The sequence below is a fragment of the Diceros bicornis genome, chromosome X, assembly GCF_020826845.1.
Source record: "Diceros bicornis minor isolate mBicDic1 chromosome X, mDicBic1.mat.cur, whole genome shotgun sequence".
NCBI classification, from domain to species: domain Eukaryota; kingdom Metazoa; phylum Chordata; class Mammalia; order Perissodactyla; family Rhinocerotidae; genus Diceros; species Diceros bicornis.
This window is the reverse complement of record NC_080781.1, coordinates 136,672,940-136,699,431: the sequence shown is the minus strand read 5'-3', so window position 1 is coordinate 136,699,431 and position 26,492 is coordinate 136,672,940. Positions and strand designations below refer to the sequence as shown.

Below are 26,492 nucleotides of genomic sequence, written 5' to 3'. Positions count from 1 at the left end.
AAAATATCTAGGAATAAATTTAACCAAGAAGGTGAAAGGCCTATACAATGAAAACTATAAGACATTATTGGAAGAAATCGATGATGACATAAAGAAATTGAAAGATATTCCATGCATATGGATTGGAAGAATAAACATAGTTAAAATGTCCATACTACCTAAAGCAGTCTACAGATTCAATGCAATCCCAATCAGAATCCCAATGACATTCTTTAGGGAAATATAACAAAGAATCCTAAAATTCATATGGGGCAACAACATACCCCAAATAGCTAAAGCAATCCTGAGAAAAAAGAACAAAACTAGAGGTATCACAATCCCTGACCTCAAATTATACTACGAAGCTATAGTAATCAAAATATCACGGTTCTGGTACAAAAACAGACACACAGATCAATAGAATAGAATCGAAAGCCCAGAAATAAAACCACACATCTATGGACAGCTAATCTTCGACAAAAGAGCCAAGAACATACAATGGAGAAAGGAAAGTCTCTTCAATAAATGATGTTGGGAAAATTGGACAGCCACATGCAAAAGAATGATAGTAGACCTTATCTCTCACCATACACAAAAATTAACTCAAAATGGATTAAAGACTTGAAGGTAAGATGTGAAACCATAAAACTCCTAGAAGAAAATATAGGCAGTACACTCTTTGACATTGGTCTTAGAAGGATCTTTTCAAATGCTGTATCTACTCAGGCAAGGGAAACAAAATAAAAAACAAATCAATGGGACTTCATCAGACTAAAGAGCTTCTGCAAGGCACAGAAACTATGAACAAAACAAAAGGACAACCCACCTACTGGGAGAAAATATTTGCAAATCATATATCTTATAAGGGGTTAATTTCCAAATATATAAAGAACTCATACAACTCAACAACAAAAAACAAACAACCCAATCAAAAAATGGGCAAAGGCTATGAACAGACACTTTTCCAAAGAAGATGTACAGATAGCCAAGAGGCACATGAAAAGACGTTCAACATCACTAATCATCAGGGAAATGAAATCAAAACTACAATGAGATATCATCTTACACCTATTAGAATGGCTATAATTACCAGGACGAAAAACAACAAATGTTGGAGAGGATGTGGAGAAAAAGGAACCCTCATACACTGCTGGTGGGAATGCAAACTAGTAAAGCCACTATGGAAAACGGTATGGAGATTTCTTAAAAAACTAAAAATCAAAATACCATATGACCCAGCTATTCCACCACTGGGTATTTATCCAAAGAACTTGAAATCAACAATTCAAAGAGACTTATGCACCCCTATGTTCATTGCAGCATTATTCACAACTGCTAAGATGTGGAAGCAACCCAAATGCCCATCAACAGATGAATGGATAAATAAGATGTGGTATATATATATACACAATGGAATACTACTCAGCCATAAAAAAGAGAAAATCGTCCCATTCACAACATGGATGGAACTTGAGGGTATTATGTTAAGTGAGATAATCCAGACAGAGAAAGACAAACACCATATGATTTCACTCATATTTGGAAGATAAACAAATACATAGACAAAGAGAACAGATTAGTGGTTACCAGAGGGGAAGGGGGGTGGGGGGCGACCATAACGGGTAAAGGGGCAGATATATATGGTGACTGACAAATAATAATGTTCAACTGAAATTTCACAATGTTATAAACTATTATGACACCAATAAAAAATTAACTTGAAATGGATTAAATCTTAAATGTAAGACCTGAAACCATAAAACATCTAGAAGAAAACATAGAGGAAAAGCTCCTTGATATTGGGATTGACAATGACTTTTTGGATATGACATCAAAAGCACAAGCAACAAATCAAAAGTCCACAAGTGGGAATACATCAAACTAAAAAGCATCTGCATAGCAAAAAAAAAAAAAAAAAAACCAATAGATATAATGAAAAGGTAACCTACAGAATGGGAGAAAATATTTACAAACCGTTTAACTGATAAGAGGTTAATATCCAAAACGTTAAAAAAAACTCATAGTACTCAATGGCAAAAACAAATCAAATAATGCAATTAAAAATAGGCAAAGGACCTAAATAAACATTTTTCCAAAGAAGACATACAAATAGCTCACAGGTACATGAAAAGGTGTTGAACTTAAAAAATCCTCAGAGAAAAACAAATCAAAACCACAATGAAATTTCACCTCATACCTGTTAGGATGGCTGTTATCAAAAAACAAGAGGTAACAAGTTTTGGTGAGGATGAAGAGAAAAGGGAACACTTGTGCACTGTTGGTGGGAGTGTAAATTGCTATAGCCATCATGGTAAACAGTATGGAAGTTACTCAAAATGTTAAAAACAGAACTACCATATTATCCACAAATCCCACTCCAGAGTATATCTCTAAAGGAAGTGACATTAGTGTTTTTAAGAGATATCTGCACACTCATATTCATTGCAGCATTATTCACAATAGCCAAGACATGGAAACAACCTAAGTGTCCATTGATGGATGAATGGATAAAGAAAATGTGGTATAGATATGCAATGAAATATTACGTAGCCATAAAAAAAGAAGGAAATCTTAACATCTGTGACAACATAAATGAACCTTGTGGTTATTATGCTCAGTGAAATAATCAGGCAGAGAAAGACAAATACTGTGTGATCTCATCTATATGTGGAATCTAAAAAAGCTGAACTCATAGAAAGTAAGAGTAGATTGGTTGTTTCAAGAGGTTGGGCAAAATATTGAAAAGGAGCAGACACTCCTAAACTCATTTTATGAGGCCTGTGTTACCCTGATACCAAAGCCAGATAAGGACATTACAAGAAAACAAAACTATAGAACAATATTCCTGATGAATATAGATGAAAAAATTCTCATCAAAAAATTAGCAAACCAAATTCAACAACACATTGAAAGGATCACACACCATGTCCAAGTGGGATTTATCCCTGGAATGCAAGGATGGTTCAACATATACAAATCAATAAGTGTGATACACCACATTAATAGAATGAAAGATAAAAATCATATGATCTCCTCAATAGATTCAGAAAAATCATTTGACAAAATACAGCATCCTTTCATGATAAAACCCCTCCACAAATTGGATGTAGAAGGAATGTAACTCAACATAACCAACCCACAGGTAACACTATACAAAACAGTGAAAGATTGGAAGCTTTTCCTCTAAGATCAGGAAAAGACAAGGATGCCCACTCTCACCACTCTTATTCAACAAAGTACTAGAAGTTCCTAGCTAGAGCAATCAGGCAAGACAAAGAAATAAAAAGCATCCAAAAAGGAAAGGAAGAAGTAAATTATCATTAATTGGAGATGATATAATCTTATATATAGAAAGTTCTAAAGACTCAACCAAAAAACTATTAGAACTAATCAACAGTGTGAATAAAGTTGCAGGATATAAAATCAACATAGAAACCTGTTGCATTTCTATACATTAACAATAAAATATCTGAAGAAGAAATAAAGAAAAGTATTCCATTCACAATAGCATCAAAAACAATAAAATCGTCAGGAGTAAATTTAACCAAGGAAGTGAAATATCTGTACAATAAAAACTATAAGACTTTGATTAAAGAAATTGAAGAAGACACAAACAAATGGAAGATATCCTGTGTTCATGGATTGGAAGAATTAATATTATTAAAATGTCCATACTAGCCAAAGCCATCCACAGATGCAATGTATTGCCTATCAAAATTCCAATGGCATTTTTCATAAAGTAGAGAAACAATTGTAGTATTTGTGTGGAACCGCAAAAGACTCTGAATAGCCAAAGCAATCCTGAGAATAAAAGAAAAAAGCCAGAGGCATCACGCTTCCTGATTTCAAACTATACTACAAAGATCTAGTAATTAAAACAGAATTTTGTATTTATCTTACAGGATTTTCTGTAGTTTGAAAATGATATGTCTAGATGTGGGTTTTTGGCATTTTTCTTATGTGGTGCTTTCTGAGCTTTTGGATCTGTGGTTTGGTGTCTGACATTATTTTGGAGAAATTCTCAGTCGTTTTTGTTTCAAATATTTCTTCTGTTTCTTTCTCTCTTTTTATCCAGCTAGTATTCCCATTATGTATATGCTACAATTTTTGTAGTTGTCCCAAATCCTTGGTTATTCTGTTTATTTTTTTCCAGTCTTTGTTCTCTTTACTTTTCAATTTTGCAGTTTTTTATTGATATATCCTCTAGCTCACAGATTCTTTCTTCAGCTGTGTCCAGCCTACTAATAAACCCATCAAAGGCATTCTTCATTTCTGTTAGTGTTTTTGATCTCTAGCATTTCTTTTTGGTTCTTTCTTAGTATTTCCATCTCTCTGCTTACACTGCTCATCTGTTCTTGCATGCTGTCTACTCGATCCAGGAGAGCCCTTAGCATATTAATCATAGTTGATTTAAATTCCTGGTCCTATAATTTCAACATCCTTTTTATGTCTGTTTCTGATGCTTGCTCTGTCTCTTCAAATTGTGTTTTTTGCCTTTTGTCATGCCTTGTAATTTTTCCTGACAGCTGGACATGATATATTGGGTATAAGAAACTGCTGTATATAGGCCTTTAAGAATGTGGTGGTGAGGTGTGGGGGAGGGGTAGTGTTATACATTCCTATGATTAGGTCTCAGTCTTTAGTGAAACTATGCTTCTGCACTTTGAACTTCACAACTGCTTCTCAGTTTTTTTCTCCCCCTTAGTTGGGTCAGGATGGCTAGAGTGGTAGGCTGGAGTTGGGTATTTTCCTTCACCCCAGTCACTTAGGCTCTGATAATACCCTAGCAGATTGGGCTCTGGTTAACTCATTTCTCCTGAGGGCAGGCCTCGTTTAGAAGAATAGAGTGCCCTGGCATTCAGTCGTGCTTCACTTAATAACAGAGACATCCTTAGAAATGCATCATTAGGTGATTTTGTTATTGTATGAACATCATAGAATGTACTTACACAAACATAGATGGTATAGCCTACTACACAACTAAGCTATATGGTACTAATCTTATGGGACCACCGTCGTATATGAGGTCCATTGTTGACCAAAATGTCATTATGTGGTGCATGACTGTATTTCAAAATGGTCCTTTACGCCTCCCCCTGCCAGAGGAAGCACGATGGGATTCTTCTCTGATATTTGTTATGAGAACCTGGTCAAGCTCCTGGAGATAAGTCTCACAATATTGTAGACCCTCCCATTACTGGGTCCCCCTGGAATTTTTAACTCTCATACTTGTCCTCACTGAGCCTCAAGCAATTCATCAATTGCAGTTCAGGTTTTCCTACCCCGGTGTTAGGTCCCTTGGCAGTTGCAGCTAGTGAGTCTCTCCTAGGACTCCCTGTATTTGCCTCTATGTCTCTTTAGTCTCAGAGACAGCTATTTGCCCTATGTCCTCACCTCACTTATATATCCAAGAGTCGTTGTTTTCTCAGTCTGTTCAGAGTTTACTTGTTGTTAGGATGAAGTGGTGACTTCCAAGTTCCTTACATGGCTTACATGGGGAAGTGGAAATTGGAAGTCCACCCATAACTTTTTAAAGTTTGCTTAGAGTCAATATTGTACTGCTTCATGGAAAATGTAAGGACCTTGCCAATGTATAGTTCTGCTTATCTCCGCCCCTCTTTCATGTTATAATTGTCATGTGTATTATGTCTATTTACATTATATACGGTACATTACAATGTTATGATTTTTCCTTTAAACTCTCGTCTATATATCTCAAAGAAATTAAGAGAAAATATTATTTTATATTTATCCACATATTACCATTTCTGATGTTCTTCATTCCTTCCTGAAGATCCAGGTTTTCATCTGGTATTATTTCCCTTCAGGCTTAAGAATTTCCTTTAGTATTTTTGATACTATAAATATGCTGGTGACAAACTGTCTTAATGTTCATTTATCTGAAAATGTCATTATTTTGCCTTTATTCATTAAGGATATTTTTGCTAGATGTAAAATTCTGTATTAAATAGATTTTTTCTTAAATTTTAGCACTTTAAAGATACATTTTTTTTATGAGAGGTCAACGGTCAAATGTATTGTTGTTCCTCAGTATATTTTTTTCCGGATTCTTTCAAGATTTTTCCTTTACATTTGATTTTCAATAGTGTTACTATGATGTACTTGGGTGTGGTATCCTGGTTGGTGTTCACCTAGCTCCTTGAATCTGTAAATTTATGTTTCATTATATTTGGAAATATTTCAGACATTATTTTTCAAATATTTTTTCTTCATCTTTTGTTCTTTGCCTTCTGAGACTCCAATTACATATATGTTAGAACTTTGATATTATCCAACAAATCACTGAGGCTCTGTTAATCTTTTTCAACCTTTTCTCTCTCTGTACTTCGGATAGAATAATATCTATTAATTTGTCTTCAAGTTAAATTCTTCTTTCATTTTCAATCTGCTGTTAAGGCCACCTGGTGAATTTTACGTCAGATATTTTAATTTTCAGTTCTAGTATTTGCATGTGATTCTTTTTGTTTCTTTATCTCTGCTATGATTTTCTATTTGTTCATTTACTAAAAGTGTATTTTTCTTTATGTCCATTAGTGTAGTTATGATAGATGACTTAAAATCCTTTTCTGCTAATTCCAACATTGGTCCATCTTAGGGCTGGTTTACACTGATTGCCTTTTCTCTTGAGTATAGGTAATATTTTCTTGTTTCTTTGTTCTTGTTTTTTTTTTTTCTAGTAATTTTGGAATGTACCAAAATTTTTGTGAATGATATACTGTAGGATCGCTATATTCTCTTTCATGTCTCTGTAGAGTATTGCTTTTTTTGTTTGTAATGGTAGGCAGTTAATGTGGCTGAACTGAAACTTCAAACTCTCCCTTGTGGTGAGTAGCACTAAAAACTCTGTTTAATTCTTTCAGCTTTAATTAGGCTCTTTGGATCTGTCCCCACATGCATAATTTATGGTTCCACCAGAGATTTGGGCAGTTTATACAAGAATTGGAGTCTTCTACTCCATAGTTCTCACCATTCTTAGATTTTTCTCATCACTTTCCAGCTTTGGTGGTCACCCTAAACTCTGTCTTCTGGTTCTTCAAGCCACTAGGACTGTGAGCAGTTGTGTTAGGTAGCCAAATGGCACTGGCTTGTGAGAGCCAACTGTGCATATCTCTTCCCAACTTCATGTTGATGGAATTGGCCATGGTGGGAGCATTTACACTATGGAAATTGGGAAATGCTATGAATCAGGCTTTTATTTATTTTCTCCTGGAGAGCCAGTTGTCAAACATTTAACAGCTGCAACACTTACTTGTAGTTTCTCTAGAGTTTTAGTTACTGCTTTGGCCTGGGGCCTGCCCTCAGGTAAAAATTCCTAAAAAGGGGGAAAATCATCTAGTATTGTTTCTTTCTTCCAATTTATGCCTGCTTATGATTGCTTTCCAATGCATCCAGATTGTTGTTTTGTTTATTTTTGTTCACAGTTTATTGTTTTTATCTGCAGCAGGATTGGTTTAATAGAAACTGCTCTACAACTACCAGACATGGTCCTAGTAAGTTTTTCTTACAAGTGGTTTGCAGTGAACTGAGACCATTTATGAAAATGCAATTAATTTTTTTGCCCAGCTAAAATTGTATGATTTAAAGAATGGTTTTTGTTATGAGAGTATCTTCATCTAACTTATTTGTATTAAATATTTTTTAATATTTAAAAATTGATGGCACCCTAGGTGGTTTATTTGTATAGTTTCTTTATTTGACAAAAATAGAAGTTGGCCATTGTAGTGGGTTGAATAGTGTCTCCCCAAAATTCATGTCTACCCAGAACCTAAGGATGCGATCTTATTTGGACGTGCAGTCTTTGCAGAAGTAATTAGTTAAAGATCTTGAGATGAAATCATCCTGGATTTAGGGTGGGCCCTAAATCCAATGACTGGTGTCTTTATACAATAAAAGACAGGGAAATTTAGTCACACAGATACACAGAGAAGAAGACATTTTGAAGACTGAGGCCGAGATTGGAGTGATGCTTCTACAAGCCATGAAATGTCAAGATCCAGAAGCTGGAAGAGGCAAGGAAGGATTCTCCTCTAGAGCCTTTGGGGGAAGTATGGCCCTGCCAGTATCTTGGTGTCAGACTTCTGGCCTCCAGGACTGTAACACAATAAATTTCTGTTGTTTTAAGCCACCAAATTTATGGTAATTTGTTATGGCAGCCCTAGGAAATAATACAGCAACTTTATGCCAGTTCATAACATTTCTTCCTGCCATTTTGCTAATCCTTTAAATCCAATGGACATTTATGCAAACAAATGTACACACAAAAATGTGTACCTCTGCAGGAAGGAGTGTGCATTGCTATGTGCTCACATACACACTTGCTTTATGTACAACTTACACGTTGCTTTGGTAGACAAAAATACTGCACCTGGGGTCAGCAGTCTGGGTGCTGGTCTTGATTCTGTCACTGATTTACATGTGAGCTACATTTTTTCTGCAGGCTAGTTTCTCTTTCTGCACAATGAGATGGTTATCATTATGGGTCTTTCAGCTTAGTGACTCCGAGCCTGTGGATCTCTATCTGTATATATACTCAATGTATGAGTATGTGCTTTTGAAGAAGTACGTAGTTAGAATGGGGCACATGTGCCTCACTGGACAGGAGTAGAGAGTATTAGGAATATGGAAGGGAAAACCCCAATAGGATAGTAGTTTAGCTAGAAATAGCACACTGTGGGAAAATTTTTAAATGTCTATTATGTCACAGTCACTGTATATGTATTGAGGCCAGTATACTTAACGCACACAACATAACTCCTGTTCAGTTAGATGCCCTGAATGATCATTTTGATTCTCTGACTAAATGGGCTGGAAATCACGGTAGGAGGGGTTTGATTAAGAAAACTTTTATGCTAATCATTATATTTAGGTGGAAGCTGAATTCTTTGATAGGAGCTGTTCTTTACACATATGCTCATATTCATATTTCCCCTGAAACATTCAAAATGGAATGTTGTGTCTGTGATTTGGCGTCCCATTTGGGGACTTACCTTTGGAGAAACTTTGAAATTTGGTAGTCTATATTTCACTCTCCACAGATCAGCTCCTCCTTCACCTGAGATTTTCCTGTTTTAGAGCCTAGATTGTCAGGTCTGAAAGGGTCTGTCAAGATCATCTACATCCGTTGCCATTCATTTTGCTGTAGAGGATAATGAGCGCCAGATTAAAGAAGTGACTTAAAGGTAAGAGTGGAGTAATTTTCAGAGGCAGGACTCAAACCTAAGTTCCTTTATTTTATTCTTAGCCTAGGTCTCTTTCTACCCTCTGTTGCATTGTTATTGTACTTTGCCCAGTTTTTTTTTTTTTGCCCCAATGGGAATATAATTCTTTTATCCTTTGAGTTAATTAATCTCCTTTCCCCCCTGGCTCTCCTCTTTCCCCTTGTGCAAACTCACATGTAGGCTCACAAACTTATGTACACCTACATTCCCTTCAGAGGTTTTTGAAAGGAAAGCATTGTGGTTTTGCTGCTTGTCTGTTTTGCCTGGAGGGAAGCTCCAGGTGACAGTTCTGAATTGGGTCCACGCTTCTACTTGGTTGGGGGTGGGGATGGCAGTTAGGTCATTAGAAGATTAATGTGGCTGAACCCATTTCCTCTTAGTGGAGTGGGAATGACAACCTCTTTGATGTACATTTTTTAAAATCTCATTATTGTCCTCAAAGATGGAATGTGAACAGACAGGATTGCCAAACCTTTATTTGGAGCCTGGGCTAAGAAGGCATGCCTATAGAGATGTAAGGGAGACAGACCACTTATCTTCTGTCTTGGAGCAGTTAGTAAGCATCACGCATCAGCTGTGGTAATCCATACTTCCTTTATCCTCCTATTTGCTCTTACCCTTTTGCTCTCTTTCTCTTCCCCTTGCTTCCTCTGCTCCTCCCCTTCTCTCTGAGCTTCCCTCTATATCTCTGCTGGATACCTTAAAAAATAAAATACTACTTTAGTCTTTCCTAAAACAACCACAGATCCAAAGGCTTGCAGCGCTGTATTCAGAGCCCTAGCACAGAGCCGCGTGCTCAGCACCAGGCAGTGGTGAATCCAAAGCTAGCAAAGGGGGAGGGGAGGAGAGAAGGGAGGGAGGTGGGGGTGGAGAGAGAGAGAGAGAGAGAGAGAGAGAGAGAGAGAGAGAAGAGACCAGGGGAGAGAGAGGGAGGGAGAGATACTGAGAGGAAGAGAGGGAGAGGGGGAGAGAGAGGGAGGGAGGGAGCGAGGGAGAAGGAGAGGAAGCGGGAGAGGGAGAGGGAGAGGGAGAGGGAGAGGGAGAGGGAGAGGGAGAGGGAGAGGGAGAGGGAGAGGGAGAGGGAGAGGGAGAGCGTGAGCGCGCGCAACCTAGCTAGCAAACCAGAGAGAAGACGAGAGAAGGATCGGGAGAGAGACCCAGAGAAAGAGAAGAGGAAGCCGAGCTCTGTGAGGTCTCAACCTCCAACTTGTTTCAGTTCATTCATCCTTCTCTTCTCTCCGCTTCGGGGAAGTGACTGTGGCGCTTGGTAAGAAACATAGATGTCCCTCCTTCCTCCTCCCCCAAGCTCAGGTCTCTTTTAGCGATTGCATCTCTCCCCCGTACTGTGAGTCTCCTTGGGTTGGCAGGGGAGGCGAGACATGCTCTGCAGCTGTGATGCTATCCTGGGTTCCCCTCTGGGGCTGGTGGAAGCCCAGAGCCAGCATCTGGGCAGGGAGGCACTAGGGTAAAACCTGATTTGGGGAGGGGAGATTGCGATGTGTTATGTGCGCGATTTGCTTCCTTGTCAGTGAATTGTTTTGTTCCTCTTTGGAAGCAGGTCAGCATTGACCTTGCAAATTGCTTGGGGGGCCCAGCAGCTGCTGCAGAAAGCCACGGAGTGGTCCCTAGCCAGAGCAGACAGCACTGTCATGACCCCCCAGATAGCTCTAGGCACAGCGATGGGGTAATGGCTGTAGCTTCCTGCCTCCTTTAACTCTTTCTCTGCAGCTGCTTCTCATTGCTGGAAATGAGAAAGGAGGAGAATACCATGCAGCCCCTTTCCTCATCTCCCCATTACCTCCCCCAGATACAAGTGAGTAGAAAGTTGTAAATAACTGCTTCCTTTGACAGCAGGTTGAGACCTTCCCCCTTTCTTTAGGAGGCTCATTGTGGGGTTGGGCCTGAGTTTCTTCACAAACTTGGGAGGCTTCTCTTGCTTCCCTATGGGAAACCCCATTGCCTGCCCACTCCCCATCCCAGGTATTTGAGCTGACAGGCTAGACTAGGGATTCAGATACCCCACCCATCTCTCTGGCAGTCATGGTATTAGGTCCAACTGTGTCCTTGGGAGGGAAGAAACACCTGATGGTTTGTCTGGAAGTGGCTTCCCAGTTTGCTGCTCCTCTGATTGTGGCTGTGGGTGGCATAGGCAGGAGGACTGGAGGAGGGGTGGCTGTTGGATTTAGAGAGAGCAGCGTGAGGAGCCAGGATTCCTGGCGAATGGTATGGTTTATTGAGGGTCTGCAGGTTCTGGATGTCTGGAACTATGCAAGGACGAGCTGAAGCTCTTGTATTCTAGCCCCTATGAACTGGTAGGGGAAGGGATCTGGCTGCTTGATGGGGGCTTTTTGTGTTACCGACACTGCCATGCCCGTGGTAGTAATTATAACATCAACAATACTAATTGCTAACATTGATGACTGCTTAGTATGTTTTGGATCTTAGGTTGAGGGTTTAATGTGTATTATTCTTACAACAACCATATGAGGCAGATACTATTATTATCCTTGGTTTACTAATGAGGAAACTGAGGCACAGAGAAGTTAAGTAACTTGTCCAAGGTTACAGAGTAATTAAAGGTCCCAATTGGGAATTAAAACACAGGCAACCTGGTTCTGGAAAGCATGGTCTTGACCATTAAGCACTACATCCTCCTTGGGGAGAATTTTGCACCTTTATTAGGCAAATGTAGGTACAGTAGACAGTGTACTGCTTGGCAAGATTTTTTTGGAAAGTAGTAGCCCAGCCTTTGTGTAGAGTTAACAGAAACTTGGAGTGGAGCATAGTGGTTGGCCATTGTGGAACCAAGCCTCATCTGGGTTTCCCGGAGGGGCTGCCCAAAAGACTTTCCTTTAAAAAGGATGCCAGGAAAGACTTCACTTTTCCACTGTCATAGCCTCATCCATCTCACATCCAGCAAAAGATTGCCCCTTTTAGGACCAGATCTTGCTCTTATTTTCTGAGAGGTTAGAGTCACCGTCTCCTGAAAATTTTAGAATATTCAAACCTTGGAACTGTAAGCATCCCTAAAGGTCATTAAGCTTTACATCTCCACCCAGTTCTTGAATCTATCCTAAACATTCAATTAGTTGCCTGATTTCTATTTGAACTCCCTGCAGTGACAGAGAGCTTATTAGATCACTTTTTCTATCTTTGAGCAACTCTGATTGTCAGAGAGTAATCCCCATTATAAGCCAAGATCTGTCTCCTTGTAACTTATATTTGTTGGTTCTTTGGGCCTATCTGGAACAAATTTGCTTCTTAATAATAGCTCTTCAGATAGTTGAAGACAGTAATCATACCTCTCCTCTCAAGCCTCAGATCTGACATAACCACAAGTAAAGGATCATCATTTGCTTCATTTCAGAAGCTAGACTTTTATTTATATGGCCTAGTATCCCATTATCTTGTTTGTCAGCCACAAGCTGATAGTACTGAGCTGTCTGAAATAGGCTTGATAGTATATGTTCTCTTCCTTGGTAAAGCTTGCTAAATGATATCAAGTGGACTGATGGGAACAAAGAAGCTCTCTTTTCTTTTCCTAAGGACCAGGAATCAGTTGGTGCTAGTCCTTCTGAATCTCCAGCATAGCCCCATATAGCAGCCAGATAATAGACATGTGGGAAGATTTGAGAAGCAGAGATTAAGGACAATTATCATAAAGAAGACACTTGAAATAGTGTGATTCAAGGTTCACACAGTATATGGAAGGTAGATGAATAAATTGTTATATCAGAAAGTATCTCAGAAATAATGACATCACTGAGGGGTTGGTACAGAATGAGACTGGGTGGAATAGCAGTGAGCATACAGTGTTCTAGAGTGGGAAACTGACCCGGGTGTTAGAAAACTTGAGTTCTATTGCTAGCTCTGCCAATTTGCCAATTACCTTGGACACATGACTTCTTCTCCACGGACCTCATGGATCCAGGTTTTTCCATCTATAACATGATGAGGTGGACTCTGTCACCAAGGGTCTTTCAGCTCTGCAATACTCTATCTGAAGTAAATAGTAAAATCTCAGGGTTCTAAGGGGCTTCAGAAATCATCTAGGCCAGTGCTTTTCAAACTTTCATGTGCAAGACAATTCCCTGGGGATCTTGTTAAAATGGTAAATATGATTCAGAGAGTCTGGGGTGGGACCTGAGATTTTGCATTTTAATAAGATGCCAGGTAGTCCTGAACCTGCTGTTCCAGTACTTTTCAAACTATCTGGATGAAGAACCAGTTTTTTAAATTTTCCAATTCATCACAGACTGTTGCTTTAGTAAAATACATTAACTACGAATTACTAGAAAATGAAAGAAAAGACATACAAAATATAAGCTCACATTTTTATTATTAGATTCAACAGACATAAAATTATTTTTTTCAAATTGCTCTAACATTTTGTAAGTGCTTATTCTTGATTTCTGCACATAGGTCATTGCTACCTGGTAATAAAAGTTTGCAGGTACGCACTGATTTGTGGACCACACTTTGAGCAGCACTGGTCTAGGCTACATGCCCATCGTAAGAGGCCCAGATGGGGCCCAGCTGTAATTTCTGAATCATCTCTGCCAGATGATCTTTCACCTTCACGTTAAATCTCTCCTTTGATAGAGAACTTAATATCCTCACAAAGTAGCATTACTCAGGTGTTGTGACTGCCATAAAGATTTTTTTTAAGCTTCTATAAATTCCTCTCTTAGATTATATATTCCAAGTGAATGGGGGCTATATCGGTCCAGTTTATTGTACCAACAGCCACTAGACTAGTGTATGGCATGGAGTAGGTGCTTAACGAATGTTTGTTAAGTGAGTGAACAAACTACTTGGTGTTAGTTATGCCTTTTGGGGCCATACGTTCATTAAAGAAAGGTAATTTTGGTTTCCCTCCAGCATTTGGGGGGCCTATTTTATAAATTTCTTATGGTGAATAGAAGGCCAGTTTACCTGTCCCAGAGAGCTACCTGGCATCCCAGTTTTACTTTGAAGGAATTATAGGAAGGCAGACAAAGATTTTGTACACTCTAAGTCTTTACCTTTAACTCAGTCATTCATCAATTCAGTCATTCCACAGCTATTTATTCAGTGATGTGGTTAGGCACTGTGCAGATTATACACAGGTGAGCAAAACTGACATGGTCCTTGCTTACTTGGAGCTTACAGTTTGGTGGGGAAGAGACCATAAATCAGATAATCACACAACTGTGTTATGTCAGTAGGCAGTAAATGCTGTGAAAGAAAAGTATTGGGGGAGTGGATCTCTGAAGGTATATAACAGAGGAAACTGATCTAGCTTGGGGTTTAGGAAAAGCTTCCTTGAAGATGTGATATTAAGGCTGAATCGAGACATGAGGGTGGAGTGAGGGAGATGGAGGGGACGGAGCAGTTTTTTACATGAAGGTAAGAGCATGCACAATGTCCTTGTGATGAGAGAAGCATAGTGAGTTTGAAAAATTGAACAAAAGCTGATGTGGCTGTAGTGGGCCATTGTAAGGATTTTGGTCTTTATTCCAGAAACACAGGGACTGATTAAAGGCTTTTAAGCAAGGTGATTGATATGGCTTAAACTGAATCCATTCAGTATAACATTACTAAGTGCATACTATGACCAAAAGCAACGTGGGAGATACAGGCTGATTTAGAAATAGCCTCTGCCCTCCTAGATGACACAGTCAAGTAAGAGAGAGAAGAAATATACCAACAACCATAATACTAAAAGAATGACATCCACACCCATGAAAGAGAGGCAAAGGGCTTGCAGCTGAGGAGATCAAAGACAGCTTCCTGGAAGTGGCGTTTGAACTGGGCTTCAAAGATTAGACAGACTTTGGAGATGCAGAGGTTGAGGGATGAGAAACGTGTTTTAGGCAGAGGCCAGAAAAGCAGAGAAACAGTGAGGAACTCAGTTGTGTTGGAGTAAAGTGTGTGGTGAAAGTATGTGAGACATGTTTGGCAACATAGGTGGAGGGCTTGACTATAAATAATATTGAATACTAGCCTGAAAAATTAGGACTTTGCTCTATATGCAGTAAAGGGGCAATGTCCTCATTTTATGGATGAGCAAACTGATCCTGTAAAGGGGAGTGACTTGATTTGACTGAGGTCACCCAGGTAGTACTATTGCTATAGCCCAGCAAGAAGTACTGGGTATAGTTGAAAAAATGTGGAATTGGAGCTCTGGAAAGAAGTCAGGGAGAGAGAGTGATTTGAGAGTCATTGATATAGAGGCAGTACTTGAAGTAGAAACAAGGGATCCAGGGATCTCTTCTTTGGGGAATGCTTATATCTAGGATATGAGAGAACAAAGACGAGCCTGTGTGAACACTACAAAGGAAGAGCAATCAGACATATGAAAGGAAAATTATGAGAGTACAGTATTATGAGAGAGCCAAGAGAGGAGAGGCCTCATCCATTGGTTGGATAATATTTATTAAATACATACCATTTACTAAGAGAATATAATAGCAAAATAGACATGGTTGTTGCCACCTTGGGGCTCATGGTTTAGACTGGGAGAAGACATAATTCTACAAACTATTGAACTATATAGTTACACATTGTGATTAGTGTGTAGAGGAAAATGTACTGCTTTAAGAAGGAAGGTGTGGTCAACACTATTAGACATTTCAGCAGAGTTGAGTGCTGATAAACAATACCCAGTTTCTAATAGTCCTTCCCACTCTGATGCTCATAGTGCTTACTAACAGTTAAGATTGGATAATGCGTATCTGTTTTGCAGATGTTTGGCAGATATTAGTGCTGTAAGGAAAGGTAAGGTTCCCTCCAGCCTCATGTGCACAGGAGCCCAGGTTTACGTGAAAACCAGAAGCCCAGGTTTACTTGAAAACCAGGTTATATGTCATGTTGCTTAATTGAAACTCTCAGTGAGCCAGCATTCTTCACAGATCTCCTGACTCTCCCCATTCAACAAGTTAGCGAAAGAGGCACTCGATAATAAAAAAAAGTATGAAGAATTGAATAGTAAAAATCTCTCTTACAATGGGATTTCAGATAGCCTATCTAGATTCTAGTCCTGTCTTGGCTGCTGACTTAGTTTCTTGTGGCAAATCACTTTGCTGTAAAATGAGGAGAGTTGGACTAGACCTAGATGATTTATGAAGACTCTCTCAGCTGTAAGGTTCTATAGTTCATACTCTGTTCTATATTACACTCTTTTTTTTTTTCTGAGGAAGAGTCGCCCTGAACTAACATCTGTTGCCAATCTTCCTCTTTTTGCTTGAGGAAGACTCACCCTGTGTTAACAATTGTGCCGATCTTCCTCTATTTTGTATGTGGGTCGCTGCCATAGCATGGCCAGTGGTGTAGGTCTGCACCTGGGAACCGAATCTGGGCCACTGAAGTGGAGCATGCTGAGCTTAACCACCAGGCCACCGGACTCAGCCCTATACTACACTCTTATGGTCCTGTGCAAGTCGTTCAGGCTCAGTCACTTATTTAAGCAACACTAAGGATTTTATATGGAATTCTGAAGGTTGCTAATTTTGTTGGAAGTATTCACAGGGTTTGGAAGAGATCACAGGAAGGCCTCTTCCTTGTTCCATTCCTGCAATTGCTGAAATCATGACTGTCTTGAAAGGAAAGAACTGACTGTATTCTAAAATCTATGGTAAATCTGGGTATTGGGTGATATTTCCTCTCCTGCTACTTTGAAATAAAGTAAGGGCACCGAAAAGAAAATGGTGCAGGATTCTGTGAAATAGAGGCAAGGTGATTATCTCGTATTCTGAAATGTAATGGTCCAGGCAGTCTCTTCCTAGGGAAAAGATATATGGTAAAGGGAAATATCGGTTGGTAATAGAAGAACATTTTTTTCTACTTAAAACATGATTTCAAAGGTATTGATGTTGGTATACAGTATGTCTCCTCACCATACACAAATGGAAGAATAAAAATCTCCAGGATGTATATTTTTAAGGGTGTTTTTCTCTTTAAAAAATGATTTTTTAAAAGGATTCAAGTATTACATAGATTTTTTGAAGGGAAGGAGAGTGGATGGGGATGGAATTATGTAAGTGATCATAGAATAAAATAACTTTTTAAAATAGTACAAGAGGAGCTCAGAGATGGCAGGTCCTTAGTAATCATGCAACGGCAGTCTTATCACCCAGTACATATGGTCATCTATTTTCAGTGTGCATAGTTCCAGGAAAGGTTGCTTAACACCACCTGATGACAATTCTGATTGTTAGCAAGTTCTTCATACTGACCTGAAATCTGTCTTCTGAATCCAACCCATTGGTCTTGTTCCTTGGAGCAATAGGTATGCTGAGTAATTTCCATTTCCCTTCCCTGTAATAGCCATTCAAAAGTTTAAGGATAGTTTGTTCTTTTTATCTTTTCTCCAGTCCATATATTCCCAATTCTTGAGCTCATATGGCATATATTTTGAGTATCTTCTATAAGAGATGCTTCCCTTTTCAGCATCGCCCTTAATACATAATGTCCATATCTGGACCCAGTACTCTAGGCTTGGCTGACCAATACTACCATTTGAAAAATTTTGTACCTTAATTAATCTACCTTAAGAGTGTAATATCTGCCTTTAAACTGTTTTTTTCCTAGTTATAAAAATAAAACAGCCTCATAGTAGAACATTTGGAAAATGGAAAGAAGTTAACACAAATCACCTCTAAATACCTAATCCAAAGACAACTTGTTCTACTTCCTTCCAGATGTGTTTCCATGTTTACATAATTGGGATCATACCTTATATGAACTATTTTATATCTGGCTTCTCCATTGGTATTTATTGTGAGCATTTCCCCATGTCATCCAACAGCCTTCAAACAATTTTTAATGGCTGCATAATTTTCATTTGTACAATTTATACCATAATTATTTAACAGATCCCATATTGGTCATTTAAATAATTTTCACTTGTAAGTTATCATGAATAGCCCTGTAATGTATACCTCTCTACAGAAATCTTTGCTTGTTTGAACCTCATCTGTTTCAGTTCTTTATTCAGATGTCAGCTTTGTGAGGTCTTCTACAAGGACCATACATAAAAATGTAAACCCTTCTCCCCCAACACTAACTCTTCTCCTTTCTTGCTTTATTTTTTTCTCCATGATCTGTATCATCACCTTATAGACTAGATATTTTACTTATTTATTGTCTGGATCCTTAAATTGAAATGTAAGCCCCTCGAACACAGGGATTTTTCTCTATTTTGTTCACTGTTGTATCTCCCAGTACCATGAACAATATCTGACACATTGTAGATCCTTACTTAACATTTGTTGAATGAATGATTTTTTTAAGATGGGGTTTTACAAGAGGTGTTACTGGGCCTAAGGATATTAAATTTTTAAAGGCTCTTGATACATGTGTCAAGTTGTCCTACTATATAAGACAGCCAATTTCTGCTCGTACACTTATGCCAGTGCTGGCTATTGTCATTCTTTTAACATCTCTGCCAATCTGATAGAGGCAAAAGCATATCTTACTGTTTTAATATTTAATATTTATTTTATTATAGTGAACATGAATACTTTCTTGTGTTTCTTGGGCACTTTTGTTTCCTTCCTATGAACATAAATTCATGACCTGTGTATATCTTTATATCGAGAACTTATGTGTTTCTTATTCATTTGTATGCATACATTTAGTAGACGTTAGACCTTTCTTCTGTGGTATATGTGGAAAATATTTTCCAAGTTTGTGTTTTAAATTGACTTTTATGCACAAATTAACTTTTATGTAATTATTTATATATATCTTTTCATTTGTAATTTTTTCTGATGAGTTCATGTTTAAGAAGTTTTTCCCCATAAGTGCTTAAATGGATTTTGTTTTACTTTTTATTGCTTATTTTTAATTGTTTAATCGCCATGGAGTTTACTTCGGTGTGTGGTGTGAGGTAATTTTCTAAATTGTTTTCCCCTTCAATTGTTTCACAATACCAAATATTGAAATTCATCCTTTCCTACTGTTCTTCGATGCCACATTCAATGTATATAAATTGCTATGTGTAGAGGGTCTCTTTGGGATTTATCTCTTTTCCATTTCTTTTAGTCTGTCTCTTCTTGTCCTAGTTATGAAGTTTAAATATTATTGTAGTTTAAAATAATTTTTATTACCTCAGCTCTTCTACTTACTAGCTGTGTGGTCTCTAAGCCTCAATTTGTCTATCTGTATAGAGTATATAATAGCAGTAACATTTATTTTATGCTTTTAATTTTGTGAAGGGGATCTTTCTATCATTATTTCTCCTAATTTATTATGGCTGGAATACAGGGAAACTGCTATTTATAATTTTAACTTCTATTGCTTTTGTTCAAATTTATTATTATAAATCTATAGTTTACAAGTTCATTTTCTTTTTCTTATTTTTTTAATTTTGAAGAATTTAAAATATTTAGAAAGAAACTCAGAGAAGCATCAAAACAGGGAGCAGGGGCCGGCCCAGTAGTATAGTGGTTAAGTTCGCGGGCTCCACTTCAGCGGCCCAGGGTTCCCAGGTTTGGATCCTGGGTCCGGACCTACTCACTGCTCATCAAGCCATGCTGAGGGGGCGTCCCACATAAAGCAACTAGAAGGATGTACAACTATGACATACAACTATCTATTGGGGCTTTGGGGAGAAAAAAGGAAAAAAAGGAGGAAGATGGGCAACAAATGTTAGCTCAGGGCCAATCTTCCTCAAAAAAATAAATAAAACAAGGAGCAAATAACCACATATATATTGCTCCAAAATGAACAAGTATTAGCATTTTGTCATTTCTGCTTCAGATATGTTTTAATGAAATAAATAAAACATTACAGATAAATCTTCCCTTCCCTTGTGTCTAGCCCCAGCTTTGTTTCTCTCCACTTCCTTCCAAAACACAACACCTGGAGCCAGCCACATTTGCGTATTTTTCTGTTTGATTGCTTTTTACTTACTGATTTATAAGAGTTCTTTATATATTCTGGATACTAATTATTTGTCAGTTATGTTGCATATATCTGCTTCTAGTATGTCACCTCGGCTTTCTATTTTGTTTATGGGGTCCTTTATCATGCAGAAGTTTTAAAATTTCATGATAAATTTATAAATCTTTTCCTTCATGTGTTGTGAATTTGTGTCATATTTAAGAAATATTTTCTTATCCCATGATCATAAAAATTGTTCTCCAAATTTTCTTTAAAGTGTCTTAGAATTTTCCTTTACATTTGCTTTTTAAAACCATCTGGATTTTATTTTGCATGTCATGTAAAATATGGGTCAATTTTTTCTATGTCAAATACCATTTGTTTTAATATCATTTATGCTCAACTGGTTTAGAATGCATACTCTATTGTTTTACCTAGTTTCTATAATGCTTGAGTCTATTTCTAGAGTGTCTGTATGCTCTATTAATCCATTTGTCTACACTTGTGTTGTTTTAATTATGAATGCTTTATAATGAATCTTGATATTTGTAAGGTCAAGTTATTGTTCACTTTCTGCTGTCACCCACACCACTTTTCTTGTTCTTTCTGAATTGTTGATTATTTTTGGGCCTTATCTCCCTTATCTTAATTTTAAAATAAGATTTCCAAATTTGAAAAAAAATCATGTTGGTTTTTCTTGGAATTTTATTGAATCTGTAGAATGATTTGGAGAAGAATTGATACTTTTTTGGTAAAGAGATTTCCTATTTATGAATATGTTATATCTTTGCATTTATTCATCTATTTTTACAATCTTTGATAGAGGTTTGTAATTTTATTAATAATACTCTTACATATAAGACATATTCCTAGGCATCTTAAATTTTTCCAGTCAGGTTTCTTAAGGTATGATTTACATAAAATAAAATTTACCCTTTGCAAGTGTTCATTTCGAAGAGGTTTGACAAACGAACATATATGATCATATAACCACAACCACCACAAGAACAAAGATGTAAAAAGGTTCACTTGTCCCCTTTTGCAGTCAATTTTCTTCCCCTACTTACAACCGTGGGCAACCATTGATCTGTTTTCTGTCTTTGTAGTTTTGCTTCTTCTATAATATCATATAAATGGAATCATAGAGTATGTAGCCTTTTGTGTCTGACTTCTTTCACTTAGCACGTATTTTTAAGATTCATCCATGTTGTTGCATGGATCAGTAGTTAGTTCTTTATTATTTCTGAGTAGTGTATCTGTTTACTTAGTTGATGGACATTTGGGTTGTTTTCACTTTTTGGCTATTACAAGTACTGCTGTTATAAATGTTCTTGTACAGGTTTTGTTTGCACATATATTTGCATTTATAACTAGGTAAATACCTATGAGGGGAATTTCTGGGTTATGTGGGAAATGAATGTCTGACTTTATAAAAAACTGCCAAACTGTTCCCCAAAGTGGCTATACCGTTTTGTATTCCCAGTAGCAGTGGATGAGAGTCCTAGTTACTTAACATCCCCACCAGCACTTAGTATATTTTGTCATTTTTTTTTTGTGAGGACGATCAGCCCTGAGCTAACATCCATGCTAATCCTCCTCTTTTTGCTGAGGAAGACCGGCTCTGAGCTAACATCCATGCCCATCTTCCTCCACTTTATATGGGACGACACCACAGCATGACTTGATAAGCGGTGTGTCGGTGCGCACCCAGGATCCAAACCTGGGCCACCAGCAGCAGAGCGCGCACACTGAACCGCTACACCATGGGCCAGCCGCTTTTTTTTTTTTTTTTCTGGTGAGGAAGATCGGCCCTGAGCTAACATCTGCCAATCTTCCTCTTTATGCTGAGGAAGACTGGCCATGGGCTAATATCCGTGCCTATCTTCCTCCACTTTATATGGGACGCCGCCACAGCATGGCTTGCCAAGCGGTGCGTTGGTGCGTGCCCGGGATCCGAACCGGTGAACCCTGGGCCGCCGCAGCGGAGCGCGCACTTAACCGGGCTGGCCCCTGTCCTTTTTTTTTTTTAATTAATGTTATTTTTAGAGCAGTCTTAGATTTACAAATAAATTGAATAGAAAGTGTAGAGTTACTATATACCCACCTATCCCCAGTTTCCCCTGTTATTAACATCTTGCATTAATGTGGTACCTTTTTTTACAATTGATGAACCAATATTGATATATAATTAACTAAAGTCCGTAGTTCACATCTGGGTTCATTCTTTGTGTTCTACAGTTATATGAGTTTTGACAAATGTATGTCATGTATTCACCATTATAGTATAATACAGAATATTTCACTGCTCTAAATATCCCATGTTCCACCTGTTCTTCTCTCTCTCTCCCCTGAACCCCTGACAACCACTGATCTTCTAACTGTCTCTATTAGTTTTGCCTTTTCTAGAATGTCATATAGTTGGAATCTTACAATATATAGCCTTTTCAGACTGTCTTCTTTTACTTAGCAATGTGCGTTTAAGAATCTTCCATGTATTTTCATGATTTAATAGCTCATTTCTTTTTATTGCCAAATAATATTCCGTTGTCTGGATGAACCACAGTCTGTTTTTCCCATTTACTGTAGAAGGATATTGTGGTTTCTTCCAAGTTTTGGCAATTATGAATAAGGCTGCTATAAACATCCATGTGTAGGTTTTTGTGCAGATATAAGTTTTCAACTCATTTGGGTAAATACTAAGGGGCACAATTGCTGGATCATATGGTAAGACTATGTTTAGCTTTGTAAAAAACTGCCAGAGTGTCTTCCAAAGTGGCTATACCATTTTGCATTTCCAGCAGCAATGAATGAATGTTCCTGTTACTCCACATTTTCACCAGCACTTGGGGTTGTCAGCATTTTGGATTTTGGCTGCTCTGATAGAGGTGTAGTGGCATCTCGTTGTTTTTCTTTGCAGTTCCTTAATGACCTATGAGTTGAGGATCTTTTCATGTGCTTATTTGTCATTCATATATCTTTGCTGATGTGTGTGTTCAGATATTTTGCCCATTTTTAACTGGCTTGTTTGTTTTCTCATTTTTGAGTTTTAAGAATTCTTTGAATATTTTGGATACAAACCCTTTATCATATGTGTTCTGCAAATATTTTCTCTATGTTTTATATTTTCATTCTCTTAACAGTGTTTTGCAGAGAAGACATTTTTAATTTTAATTAAGCCCAATTTATCATTTTTTTCTTTCATGGATCATGCTTTTGGTATTGTATCTAAAAAGTCATCACCAAAACCAAGGTCACCTAGATTTTCTCCTATGTTATCTTCTAGAAATTTTATAGTTTTGCATTTTACACTTATGTCTGTGGTCCATTTTGAATTAATGTTTGTAAAAGGTGTAAGGTCTAGATTTGTCTAGATTCATTTGTGTGTGTGTGGATGTCCAGTTGTTCCTGCACCATTTGTTAAAAAGAGTATCCTTTTTCCATTGAATTGCCTTTGCTCCTTTGTCAAAGATCAGTTGACTATATTTGTGTGGGTCTATTTCTGGAGTCTCTATTCTATTCCATTGATCTATTTGTCTATTCTTTCACCAATACCACACTGCCTTGTTTACTGTAGCTTTATAGTAATTCTTGCATTTGGATAGTGTCAGTCCTTTGGCCGTATTCCTCTTTGGTATTGTTTGACTATTTTGGGTCTTTTCCTTTTCCATATAAACTTTAGAATTGGTTTGTTGATATCCACAAAACAACTTGCTGGGATTTTGATTGGGATTTTGTTGAATCTATAGATCAAGTTGGCAAGAACTGAACTTAACCATATTGCATCTTCCTATCCTTGCACGTGAAATATCTCTCCATTTATTTAGATCTTTTTGTGATTTCTTTCATCAGCGTTTTGTAGTTTTCCTCATATAGTTCTTATATGTATTTTTTTAGATTTATACCTAAGTACTTCATCTTTTGGTACTAATGTAAATAGTGCTGTGTTTTTAATTTCAAATTTCAATTGTTCATTGCTTGTGTATAGGAAAGTGATTGACTTTTGTATGTCAACTTTGTATCTTGCCTTGTCCTTCTTTATTTTAGCCATTCTAGTGAGTGTGTAGTGGTAGCTCATGGTGGTTTAATTTGCATATCCCTATGACTAATGATACTGAACATTTTTTTTTTTTTTTTTTTTATTTGTGAGGAGATCAGCCCTGAGCTAACATCCGCCAATCCTCCTCTTTTTTTGCTGAGGAAGACGGCCCTGGGCCAACATCGGTGCCCATCTTCCTCCACTTTATATGGGACGCCGCCACAGCATGGCTTACCAAGCAGTGCGTCGGTGCGCGCCCGGGATCCGAACCAGCGAACCCCGGGCCGCCGCAGCGGAGCGCGCGCACCTAACCACTTGCGCCACCGGGCCGGCCCCGATACTGAACATTTTTGATGTGCTTATTGACCATCTTTATATCTTCTTTGTAGAAATGTCCATTCAAATTGTTTCCCTGTTTTAAAATTGGGATATTTGTATTTCTATTATTGAGTTGTAAGATTTTATATATATATATATAAACATATATGAACGTATATATATATATATATATATAGTTTCATTGATTTATTTTCCTTTTTTTCTATTTCATTAAATTCTTCTATTTTTATTATTTCCTTCCTTCTGCTTGCTTTGGATTTAATTTGCTCTTCCTTTTCAAGTTTCTTAAGGTGGAATCTGAGATCATTGATTTGAGTTTTTTCTTGTCTAATATAAGCATTTAATGCTATAAATACTCTTATATGCATTTATTTAGCTTCATTTGATAATTTTTGATAAATGCCTTTTATTTTTAAGGCCATTTTAATTGGGATTCTTTTTCTATTAGATTTTCTAATTGATATCTGTAAGTTGGGCTTATATCTAGCAACTTGGAAGATTCTTATTCATTCTTATAATTTCTTATTGATTCTTTTGAATTTTCTATGTTTTTTCATATCTCCTACAAATATCAATACTTATGTCTTTCTTTTAAAATTTTATATTAATGTATATATTTTTTTCTTATTGTTTTGTCTAGGACATACAATATAATATTGCTTAGTGATAGGGATGGAACAGTCCTATTCTTGTTCCTGGCTTGAGTGAGATTGTTTCTAAGGCGTCTCCATTAAGTATAGCATTTGGTATAGGTTTTTGGTAGATATTTTTCATCAAATGAAGGAAATTTCCTTATATTTCTATTATGCTAAGATTTTATCATGAATGAGAGGAGAATTTCACTGCATGCTTTTTTCTTCATTTATTGAGATGTTCATATACTTCTTTTATATACTGTTAATATTTTTTTTTAAATGACTGTGGGTAATTCAACCCTTTCTTATTTTTCAGAATTGTGAATTGTATTGATAGATTATTTGATATTGAACTGTCCTTTCATTTCTGGGATAAATCTACTTGATTATGGATTATATGTAGTGATATTTATTTGTGTTTTCCCTTTAAAAATTTATCTACGTTCATAAATTGATTTTATTGTTTCTGTTCAACTTTGAAATCAATATTACATTAAGCTCACAAAATGGGTTTTATTGCTTTTCATCTTTTTCTAGTTTCTGGAACAGTTTGCAGAAGGTAAGATTAACTTGAATGATAGTTTAATAAAACTGACTTTTTGATTCAGATGTGATCCTGTTCCCCCTTTACTATAGGATGTGTGGAGGGGGATTTTATATTTAACCTGCTGGTTCAATTTCTGTTCTATTGCAGTTTGCTATTTCTTCTATTATTTTCATAGGCAATTATCCATTTATTCTATTTTTGAATGTGATGACCTAAAGCTATTCATAATAGTCTGTTATGATTTTTAAAAATTTGTTTTGATCTTTATCAAAATTATATAAGGACTTAGATTAAAGTCAAATATTTCTCTAAAGTTTGTTAAAAAAAACAACAGTAGCTCCCTGCCCTCTTCCCAGAAGCAACCATTTTCAGCCCTTTCGGATAATTCTTTTGGTATTTATGTCCTATCCCTAAATAATATGCTTATATTGATCCTTCTTAATTTTAAATGTTTAGATACTTTTTATTAATTTCCCACTCTGGAAGATAAAGATTTAAGTACTTTTAAAACCCTTACTTGTACAACATACGCACGTTTCTTCCCCTACCCCCATACTCTGTTTAATTGCAGCATAATATTGATTTATTTTTTTGTTTATATTATTATGACTGTGTTAATGCCATTCATAGCTGAGCCAGATAATATATTGTATTAGTTTTCTATTGCTGCTGTAACAAATTACCACAAACTTCGTGGCTTAAAACAACACAAATTTATCTTCTTGTAGTTGTGGAGGTTTTCCAGGGCTAAAATCAAGGTGTTGGCAAGGCTGTGCTCCATTCTGGAAACTAGGGGGAATATTTATTTCTTTGCCTTTTCCAGCTTCTAGAGGCCACCCACATTCCCTGGC

General features: G+C 37.2%; 1 protein-coding gene across 6 annotated transcripts in view; it reads left to right on the top strand.

The window, feature by feature from the left end:
- The first annotated feature begins 10,329 nt into the window (after nucleotides 1–10,329).
- GABRA3 (gamma-aminobutyric acid type A receptor subunit alpha3) overlaps nucleotides 10,330–26,492 on the top strand; it is a 213,639-nt gene continuing 197,476 nt past the window's right edge. For 2 of the 6 annotated variants that reach the window (XM_058534912.1, XM_058534914.1), the window contains exon 1: nucleotides 10,336–10,485. The gene's annotated coding sequence lies outside the window, so the exon portion shown is untranslated. Of the gene's footprint in view, nucleotides 10,486–26,492 lie in introns of all 6 variants that reach the window. The other 4 variants (XM_058534916.1, XM_058534911.1, XM_058534913.1 and 1 more) reach the window with 4 other exon arrangements.